At 34.7% G+C, this 11,367-nt stretch overlaps 1 long non-coding RNA gene across 1 annotated transcript; it reads right to left on the bottom strand.

The window, feature by feature from the left end:
* Positions 1-8,867: 8,867 nt before the first annotated feature.
* LOC145051392 (uncharacterized) lies at positions 8,868-9,547 on the bottom strand. The gene is made up of 3 exons (XR_013683593.1): positions 9,428-9,547; positions 9,250-9,325; positions 8,868-8,968 (listed from the first exon to the last, which is right to left on the bottom strand). It is a non-coding gene; the product is annotated as an uncharacterized LOC145051392 (long non-coding RNA).
* Between the last annotated feature and the right edge of the window lie 1,820 nt (positions 9,548-11,367).

Consider the following 11,367-nt stretch of genomic DNA (forward strand, 5'->3'; position numbering starts at 1 on the left):
AACACAGATGGAATCACAATGGTAAACTCAAAATCCTCAATTCAAAGCAAGGAAACTTAAGATTTATTTAATCACAAAATCAAATTTTAATTATCGTATATGTGGATCTGATCGTTCTTTTTCACTCGATGTTTTTCCATTCTCCTTTGCTTTTACTTATGGGCTCGATGTTTTCCAACAGTCTGAGAAATAAAAAAATCAAGAATAGAAGCTCTTTAAAAGAGGATATGGGCTTTATTCATGATGGTGAGAGAGTAGCTCGAACCTAAAAATGTAGTACCTTAAAAAAACTATAAAAAATACCTTCAAAAAAATACCATCAGACCAACCATTAAATCAAACTCAAAACATACATTAGACAACAGAAGAACATTGAATTGCCTATTCTTGAATCTACACAACTGAACAAACACACATGTTAGAATAAAAAATAAGAAATCATGGTGGAGAAAAAGAGACGATGGAAGACACCGATGTATCTACAAATTCTTGCCTTCGAGGGTGTGCGATGTTAGAGAGATGAACACAAAAGGAAGCCATTGTTGTTGATGCAAAACTCTTCCAAATGAAAATTAAAACTTTCAAAAAAGGATACGACTGACAGAGGGAAAGTGGTTACCATAGGACTCTATCACTTCCATTTCAACACCGTTTGGGCTAATAAAACTCTAGATATATTAAGATATATAGGAAATATTGAGGGATTTTTGTGATGCTAAATGAGAAGATAATGTGTATTCGAAGACGGGTGTGCCGAGATTTAATGGATTTGGGTTTGAATGTTGATTTTGATTTTGATTTTCATAATTTCTTACTTTATTTAGGTACAAAGAATGCGATGAGAATTAGAATATTTTGGCTGATTTTTTGGGATACCATTTATGAAACAAAATATTCAAAATGAGTGGGAAAACAAAGCATGGATGAACTACTACATGCCATGTGGCAAAGAAGAAGTGTAGAAAATTGACATGTGTCATAGGAAAGAGTCTTTTATTAAAAGAGAAGACACATGGATTATGTTATCATTAATTTTGGAATTATTATGGTAATTATTTAAAGTTGTTGGTGGACCAATTTTATCAATAAGTCAGGATAAACATTGACCATGTTTACCTTGTGGGTTGAGTTTCTGATTTAACTCAAGATTTCTTATATCTCTAATATCTTTTTCATTCGGCTGTATCTTTATCTATATAAAATATAAACACGTAATGTGTAACATACAATCTTTCAAGTAGCTTCAAATTCATCCCTTGGATTTTAATTATGTCATTTTTGGCCCTTGGTTGGGAAGGAAGTGGCAAAAGGAGGCCCTAGCGGCAAAATGGTGATATTAGGAACTTGAGTAGTACGTTGGGCGTACATGTGAGTACGCTAAGCGTACTAGGGAGTGCCCTAGTACGCTGGCCGTACACATATGTACATTGGGCGTACGAGTGCCGGGGTAAAACCCTAACTTTTATGGTTTATGGAGTATTTAAGCATCTTATGGACCATTTCCTCTCATCTTTTCCAGCCTCCAAGCCTTTGAAACGTTCTTAGAAAACCCTAGCCCATAAGAGAGAGTTTCAGAGCCTAAAGTGTGTTGTTGGTGTGATTGAATGAGAAGAAAGAGCATCAAGGAGTCAAGGAAGGAATCAAGCTTGTAGATCTGGGGTAATAACTATCTTGGGAAGCTTCAAAAGGTATAAAGCTTCTACCTTTATGCTTGAATGTTCTAGATCTCATTTGGGTTTCTTTTTGGTATTCTTCTTGTCTCAAGAGTACCAATATTATGCATGCTTTGTTTGGTCAAGTCAAACTGTCCTTTCAGACCTTAGGGTGGGTCCTAAGGCATAAAAATGAGGTCCCTTGAGTCTGGTCCCTAGTTCTTTGTAGGAAGTCTTAATGAATTAAGACCATGTATTAAGACCTTTATAGTCGACCAAAGTCTTAAAGTTTGAGACTTTATGGTTCTAGAGCACATTGGAGTAGTGGATCTGAAGTTTGAACTCAAGAGCTTGAACCATTAAGATCTTATGGAAGTTTTAAGACCTGCGAGAGTATGCCCCGCATAAGAAGGAGTACGCACCACGTTCTTGGTTATCATCACCGTTTTTCAGTCAACACGTGAGTCGCGTACGCCTAGTGTACCAGAGGAGTACGCCCTCTGTTAGGCCTTTGGTGATTTGGGCTTTGGGATTGGGCCGACTTTGGGCTAGTCTGACTTAAGACTTTGTTGGACTTTTTAAATGAATGTGTTTTGGGCCAACTGTAGGAATAGGTATTTGGATGAGGCCCAATTAGGAAGTTAGGCCCAATTTAGAAAATTGGGCCAATAATGGGCCTTGTATACGTGGACTTTTGGATCATGGATTTGGTATTGGGCTTTGGCCCAAATTAAAGAAAAGGAAAAATGGAGTATTACCCTATGTGGGACCCTTGGTCAAGATTGATATTCCAATTGTTGACTTAGCATTCGTTATCCTTGGATAGTTCGGTATTTTTCGGTAAGACAACGGTCGGAGATTTTCAGTCCAGTTCAACACTACTGTGAGGTTAGTTCTCCTCACTATACCCGAGGGTATACGACACCAAGGCCGACCCTTTGAATTTTTATCCAGATTTGTTACTGTTATGATATGTCAGATTGGTATCCTGGTAGATAGGATGGTTATATGTTGTTATGATCTGTTAGATCAATATCCTGATAGATATGATGATGCTATGTTTAGTGACTGGTAGTTCGGTCTGATTGTCTGTTAGGTAATTACCTGTTATATGTGCACATGCTTGATTGGTAGTTGAGGGTATTCCATCCATGAGGACTTAAGGCCTTTATATAGGGTACAACACCCAAAATTAGGATTTTATCATTATTCATGTATGCCCTGCGTACATATATGACGCCCAGCGTACACGACTGGAGCCCCATCCCACCTTCGCATGAGTACACTAAACGTACCAAGTGGTACGCCCCGTGTACTGCCCAAGGACCAAATTGATTTTTTAAACAATAATACAATAAAGAAACATACCAGGACTTGAGTTTTACATATATCATGTTTAAACATCATTTAATTTCCGGACCTTAAATATGTTAAGTACAATTTTCCTGGTAACATGCTCCCTAAACCTCTATTTAAAAGATATAACAATTTTGCATTGAAATGCCTCCATAATACCTTTCACTGTTATTGCTAGTAGATTTTTTTTTGAATATTTTGTATTTGTTTGATAGTATATATTGGGTTTTCACTATGCGTTGGAGTAGCTCCACATACCAAGTCTAGATTGGGTTGTATATGAGGCATACCAAATAATGGTGTTTCTATGTATGTGTATTTATCAACCGACTATTCAATTTAACTATCAGCTTTTTTGTAAGTTAGATATGAGTATGTCTTAACAAAACTCATGTGCTCTTCATATATTATATAATCATATTTAAGAAATAGGTACTATCATCGTTACCAATATCATTAGTACTTGTGCAAACATCAACATTATTTTGGTAAAGGAATTAAAACTATTATAATTATATTTATGTATTTTATAAAATAAAATTGTATTTTAGTGCTTAATTAATAATTAACCTAGAATGAAGGGATTTATTTGACATTTAAGCTAATAGAGGATATTAAATGTCATAAAAGGAAACTATAATGAAAAGTAATTTTATAGAAAAAAAAATTCAAATGTCAATTTATAAAGTTTAGAGGCTAAATATAATCATCTCTAATAAATGAATTTTTTTTGTCACATGTCAACCTCTAATAAGTTTTGACACTTGTCATTTTATGATATTTTTTTAAATAAATAATATCCACATGTCAATTTATGGTTTTTTTCAAAATTTAAAATTAAAAATGTACATAATCTTATACTTATATATGTAAAGTATCAAATATAATAAATATTATACTAAATTGCAATGCTTAACTTTCACAACTTACTAGTTGATCTATAACCATTAAAATTGTCTTCAAGCTAAACTTTCTGTCACTTCTGTTGAAAAGGTCTTCAAGGTTTGGTCCAAGAAGGTCAATAACCATTATTGTATACTCCCCTTCCACTCCAAAACCACTTGAGGCTTGGTATTACTCTTCATTAAATTAAACAAACACAATCATATAATACGTAAAATAATCAATAAAAAATGTCCAAATCATATATCACTTTAAACATCATTTAGCTTTTCGTTACAAACCAACCATCATTCTCATGAGTCCACCAAAAGAACATTATAATTTGCAATAATGACCGACTATATCTGTGAGTTTTTGTGTGTATGATTCCTCTCGTGTGCCCCCTCAAAATAATATGTAAAATAATATGTAACAACCCAAAAATTCAAGTAAAAATTTTCATCTAATAATCAGAAATCTCATTCATATTTGTTTTTCAAAATTCAATTACATAAACACATTGTTCAAAAGATCAGAGTATCCAAAACAACTAATGCGGAAATAATGGAGAGTCCACACTGCGCCATCAAGCTGAGCCCTTGCCCTTAGATCCCAAAGTACCTGAAACAACCAACAAATTGTAAACTAACGCTTAGTGAGTTTCCCAACATACACAAACAAATAACCACATAATGTCATGCAACATACACATAGGATTGCCATGGACTCCCTCTATGGTCTTCATCCAGAATGCCATGGGCTACCTCCACAATCTTAGACCCGTGGGCTATGGGCTCATCCATGGTCTTAACCAATTGCCATAAGCTTCCGTAATGGTCTTCACATAAAACATAACACATCAAATAACAATTCACTGCACATTCAACTATTAAGAATTCATATCAATAATGGGACGACCTTGGTGCCTTTTACCCATTGGTATGGTGAGGAGACTCACCCTAGTTTGCTGAACACAAAAGCTGCTCGACTACTAGCCCATAATCTCACATTGAAAACTATACATATAACCCTCTTTAGAAGTATGAAATAACCTAGACATGGGCCAGGATCCTAAGTCCAAGTCCCTTTATAATAGCCCAAAGGCCTTTCCATAACTAATGGGCCCAACATTAAAATCCAATTCGATATAGGCCCACATGGCCCAAAAGGCCCAACATCTCAGTCTAAGGCCCTCAATTAAAGCCCAAATGTCTATCCTACATTAATGGACCTAAGATCAAAGTCCAAACTACAATGGGTTACATGGCCTAATAAGGCCCAATCATGACACCAATGCCCCAAACTAGAACAAAGTCCAATAACTCTGAATAGGACCAGGCTAATAGGGCCCAATAAGCTTGCAAGCCCAAACAAAGCCCAACTCTTTTGTGGTGTGTACGCCCAGTGTACCACATCAGTACATCTAGCGTACTCAGCCCTTTGGCCGTACGCGGGGCGTACGCAATCTTATGCCTAACGTATAAACAGTCCATGCATAAAGTCTATTTAGTGGTTAATGCTTTAGATCTCAACGTCTAATCTTCAGATCTGAGTCTATTAAGATGTCCTAGGGCATAAAGTTGGCAACTTTATGCCCTTGCATGTCACATGGGTCCCCAATACTTTATTTCTCTCATTAAGACCACTTTTAAGACCCTAAAATCATGTATGGTCTCAATGCAACCTTCAAGATGACATTTTTTATGCATCAAGCATGCTCAAAGAGCTTAGATTAACAATCCTAGTCTCTAGAGTTGCTCAACTCCTAAGAAAGGGTCCAAGAACCAAAAATGGACTTCTTAACAAAACCCTAACTCAAACTAACAAAAGAGATGGCAATGTTAAGACTTTTTACCTACAGAAGTTCTTCAAGATGAACTAAATGCAAAATCTAGAAGCTCAATAACATCCAAGGCTTGATCACTACCTTCTCTTTCTTTAAACCAACTAAAAATGGCCACCAAAACACTTTTAAGCTCAAATCTCACAAGTTCTTGCAAAAATAAGGTTTAAGGACGAAATACGACTATGGAGGCTGATCAGGGTTTGGTCCAAATGAAATAAGGTTGTTTAAATAGGGTGCAAGTCAAGGAATTAGGGTTTTAGTCATCTGCCACGTACGCCTCACGTACATTATCGTACGCCCAACGTACGAGGCTTAACCACCCGATGCACACACACGTGTACGCTAAGCGTACCCAAATGTACACAAAGCGTACGGAAGGACCCTTTTTTTTTGTCAAAAATGAAATACTTGAGGGTAAACAATGGTATACCTGGTTTGGAGTGTTACATAATAAGCAAGTGCTTTTTCGCATATCATGCTTGTTTGTATGAAACATTTCGTTTGTACTTAGAATAGAAATCTTACTAGATATCAGTTTCACAGTAGAATCTAAAATGATCAATATTTAACACCTTGGGAACTAAGTACTCAACACATTTTTATTCGCTTGAAGATGGTTTGAGTACACATGTGTTACTCCATAAGTTTTCGGACCTGTAACATGCTACCATTGACTGGTTTACCAGCCGAAATACGTCACACTACTAGAAAAAAGGCCTTTTACGATGCTCATTGCGCGTCGTAAAACGCTCAGACGACGCGCAAATGCGTGTCAAGCAAGGCCCTGTCATAAAGAGAGACGACGTGCTTTTGCGTGTTGTCTATAGACGACGCGCATTTACGACGCGCGTTTATGACACGCAATGCGTATCAAGGAAGGCCCTGTCATAAAGGAAGACGACACGCATTCGCGTGTCGTAACCTTACGACGCGCGTGTTAATGACACGCAATGCGTATCAAGAAAGGCCATGTCATAAATGAAGATGACACACATTTTTGCGTATCGTAAATTTAAATGTTTAAAAAATATATATTTATATATTTATTAATTTTTAAGTGAAATTTGCATTTAATGTCTCATAATAGAAATAAAATACCATATACAAAAAATACAATCCATTGCATAAAATTTAATGTCATACAATTCTATTTCTTACAATATATAAATTTTCATTCATCTAATCTACTGTGTTTCATACTAACAATTTAAATGAAGAATGCAACACTTGCATTTGTAGCATCTTATCTCTTTTAGCTTGAGCTTTCTTTTCCTCTTCTAATTCCAGAATTATTCGCTTTCATCAACCCTGTAAACACAACACAAAATCACTTGTCATTTTCATTCTACATTTAAAATTAATTCTTATTAGGACATTCTACTTTTAAACCTACCAATCTAGCAATTTTTTCAAAGAATATAATTTATAATTTTTTTTGTGGAAAGTACATTGTTATTTCTTGAATACAAGATGTTACAAAACTTACCTTTGCAGCCATACATGAATCAATTATTTTCTTAGCTTCAGAAAGAACCTGAAACAAAAAGCTTATGTTCCATATTAATACTAAAAGAAAAAAAGGCTTTGATTATTTGAAGGGAAAAATGCATACATCAATGAGGATATCAAGTAGGAAGTATACTGATGAACAAAAGAGTGAATGTGATCAAAAGTCAATATGTACGACACCTGTGCCTTGTGATCTCACTTAAACCATTCCCCTGTCAAATTTATTAAAAAATAATGCAAATTTGAGATAAATAAATATGAAAAGGAAGGATATTATAATTATGTATAATAATCTAACTCTATGAAAGGTTTCTTATCTTTTCCAGCAGTTGAAGCAACCTCCAAAAACTCCTTATACTCCTGTGTTCACCTTCTAACTGGCAACTCAGTGATGTGGAGGGTACTTTCGTCCTCATCTTTAATTCCTCAACAATTCCAATGGTTGTGTATCCAGTGTCATTTGAATCAAAATATGTCCTAGCCTGTATAAAGAAAAGTAAATAAATTATCATTTACTAAATGGGGTAAATGCAAGAATAACTTCAAACAAACTGTAATAATACACAAAAAACTTCACAAGAAATGATTTTATTTTGAAATCTTTTGCTCTTGCACTAGATTGAAGAATTGGGATCTCAACATTCTTCCTGATAATATTTGTCAAATTTTATTCATCTTTCATAAAAATCAACAATTTGGAGATGAAATTAAGATTGAAACTTACATTTGATGTCCTGCCCTGCAATAATGTGCTCTACTCCATGAAATCTTGACATTTATTCTTGAATTATTATTTTAATAAATAAAATCAAGATTATGGAAATAAACTTACTTAGGGGAGGAAGAAATTGAGTAGTATCTGGGTTGTAAGCGAGGGGCAACAGATGCAAAGAAAACACCAAATGGAGGTTTAGTTGAAGGGAAAGCCTCTATGACTTCAAGAAGGCTTATTTGGCTTGACACTATCCACTGAGCATATTCATCCTGAACAATATTTATCCAACAAATAAATAAATAAATAAATATATAACATCAATTTTCATATTAAGAAAAAGAAATCCCAAACGTTTGGGGGAAAGTTGTTGTGGATATGTTGGCTACTTCTGAGCCCTGTTAACATGAATAAGAAAAATATGAGAAGTTGACCAAATTTCATGTTGTTAATTTAAGAGAAAAACAAGTGATGCTAATCAGTTTGTCTTTATCCTGAAGATGTCCACAAAAAAATAAACTTTTAACTATCCAAGTTAATATACAACTCAAAGTGAAAAAGACACATCCTTATATAATTAGAAATAAGTTAAAAGAAAAAAAAACATTCTACCTTGATTGGATATTTGCTGAATTTACGTGTAGATATCCACTCTTCTATAAGTTTGCAAGTATCTGGAAGCACTGCAAATATGAAAAACGAACCCATTGGCATAAACTGTACCTGGAACCCCACATCTCCAAGCAACTTGATGTGGCAGCTATCCAGGAACAGGAGGCTTACTTACATAGCTAAGATTCAAGCAATTATACTTTGGAAGAATGATAATACCTCAAAAATAGTACCTCATATAGTTTAAAAACAAATTGCTATTTCTTTAAAAGATTTGTACAACAGAAATTTAGAAAAATATGAGTAAAAACTGAAATTATGGATTTACCGTCCATGCTGCGTATTGTACTGTGGGGTATTCCTTCTTGATTTTAGATTTCACTTGGATCCATGATCTTCCTGCATATATATACATGACCATAAATTATTATATGACTTTAAAGTTGAAAAATGATATCAACTTTAAAAAGGTTAAATGCAAGAAAACTTATTTACAGATTATATAGAAAAACTTATTTCTATCATTACTCATGATTTTGTTATTTTTCAAAACAAAATAATAACTTTCAAATCATACATCCAAACACCCCCATTAGCATTAAACCAATTCATAATCGTTTATCTACTAAAATAATTATAGTCAACATATTTATTCAAACAAGGAACCAAAAAGACCTTACCCTCGATAACAAGCCCATAGTAAAGCATAAAAATCAAGTTGTTCCATGGAGAAGATGTCACTTGTTCAAGCAACACCTACAAATATATAGATCAAATCGCGAATTAGGTGTCATATAATTCAGTTGTAAGATTGTAAATTTCCATTGTTATCCTTATTATCAAAGGTTCTTAGGATACCTTTTTGGCAACTGTTGTCGTGTCTTTTTTGCCCTTGAACAACTTATCCAACAATAAGTGGTAGAAATGCCCAAATGGTCCAAGATATGCACACCCAAAAAGCTACAAACACTCCCGCATTAATATTCTATACTGATTCTTATATATATATATATATATATATATATATATATATATATATATATATATATTTGACTGGTGCTTTTTCATTTATTGCAGAGAGAATAAGTTATGTGACTTTCATATCCTGATATTTTATATGTGACACCCCGACCTTATGGATACTGTCATTTATTCTTAGTATTCTTTAATTCATTAGGATAAAACCTTTTATTTGGTTTAACAAAATTACATAAACGGAAATGCATTATTGTTTAAATCCTGAACAGCAGGAGAAAGAGTAGTCATAACATCACTAAGCCCTCCTATTCCCTTCTGATGATCTGAGCTTGCATTGAGATTACTGTGGAGAAGGAAATGATGAAAAATAGAAACAACAACAATTATTATTATTGTTATTTAAAATGCTAATACCTCAAAAATAGTACCTCATATAGTTTAACAATATTAAAATAACCTCTATTTTTGGTCGTTGTGTGTGAGTATGTCAAGTAATGGTAAAATGGTAAAAAACATTTTCAAATGATTCAGGTTCAGGTTCGCCAATGTATGAAGGGGTTGTAATATCAATAAGGGGCATTTTAGTCTTTTAAACATATTAGGGAAAAAGTAAAGTTGAATAAATTCAAAACGTGGAAGGAATGGTGAAAAGTTTAACTAGTATGTGTAATTTTAAAGGAATGGTGAAAAGTTTAACAGCAGAACATGGTAACCTGCTATCTGGTAACACCAATGGTTCCTAAGTGCAAATCAAGAAAATAAGAGCAACAAATATCGCAGGTTTCTCTCCCTCCTTGAAATTGAGCACAAGTCTAAAACAAAAGAAATATGATGAAATTGAACACAGGGCCTAAATTCTTTGAGAAATTTTCAGAATTCAATGAAGAACCATACATGTTCAACAGAAAAATCATAAATCAAAACCTATATATTATCAAAAAATCGGACCTGATGAGAAGAGGAAAAAGGAAGAAGCGTACCTGATGAGAAGGGGAAGGAGACTTCAAAAAATTGGAACAGATGAGAAGAGGATCGTCGACGATTGGTTGTTGCGGGAGAAGAAAATTGGCGTTGAAGTAGGAGAAGAAACGATGGAGTCGCTGATTTCTTCCTTTGGTAGGGCAAGGGTATAATTGGAAACCCTTCTCCCTTTCTTCCTCCTTTCTCAGTCAGTCGATTTTTTCCATCTTACCCGATTAGATTAAGCTTTCCGAATCAGATACACAAATTTAGTTCATCAAACGTCTTTATCTGACCGGGTCATCAAAAAAAGTCGTTGATGTCTGAGATTCGATACCTTGAACCAAGAAATCCCTAAATCTCTATGAGATAGGAGCACCGACACCTCGATCGATTTTGTTGAGAAGCATCGAGCATAACACTAAATCTTTTGGGAGTCGCAGTCGCATGCCAGGAGAAGTGAATGTGATGTTGCAGTGGTCTGTTAGAGATAGACAGAAAGGAGGGACATGGATGGAGGAAAAGGGTGGCCTGGTGGTTCTAGGGTTTTTATACAAATGGTGGTGTTAGTAACCAACGATGGTGATTGACCATGGAGTTTCGAGACCTTGACTTTAATGGAGCTATTGTTCTACTTGATATGGAAATCACTCTAAATTTGTAGTTGTAATACAGCTCTTCTATTGATTGAGAGGCTAAGAAAGTACTTGAGGAACTGAAGATCGAGGGAAGTAGATGAAGGGTTTTTGAACTGAAACCCTAGTTCCAACAATAGTCATGGTTCCAAAAACTGTACCCCTTTGATCAATTTCATGGCCTGGTGACCAAAAAACCTTCGATTTCACTAAGAACCGGAACCC

This window comes from Lactuca serriola, chromosome 5 (assembly GCF_051521515.1).
Source record: "Lactuca serriola cultivar US96UC23 chromosome 5, Lser_US96UC23_V15, whole genome shotgun sequence".
Classification (NCBI taxonomy): Eukaryota; Viridiplantae; Streptophyta; class Magnoliopsida; order Asterales; family Asteraceae; genus Lactuca; species Lactuca serriola.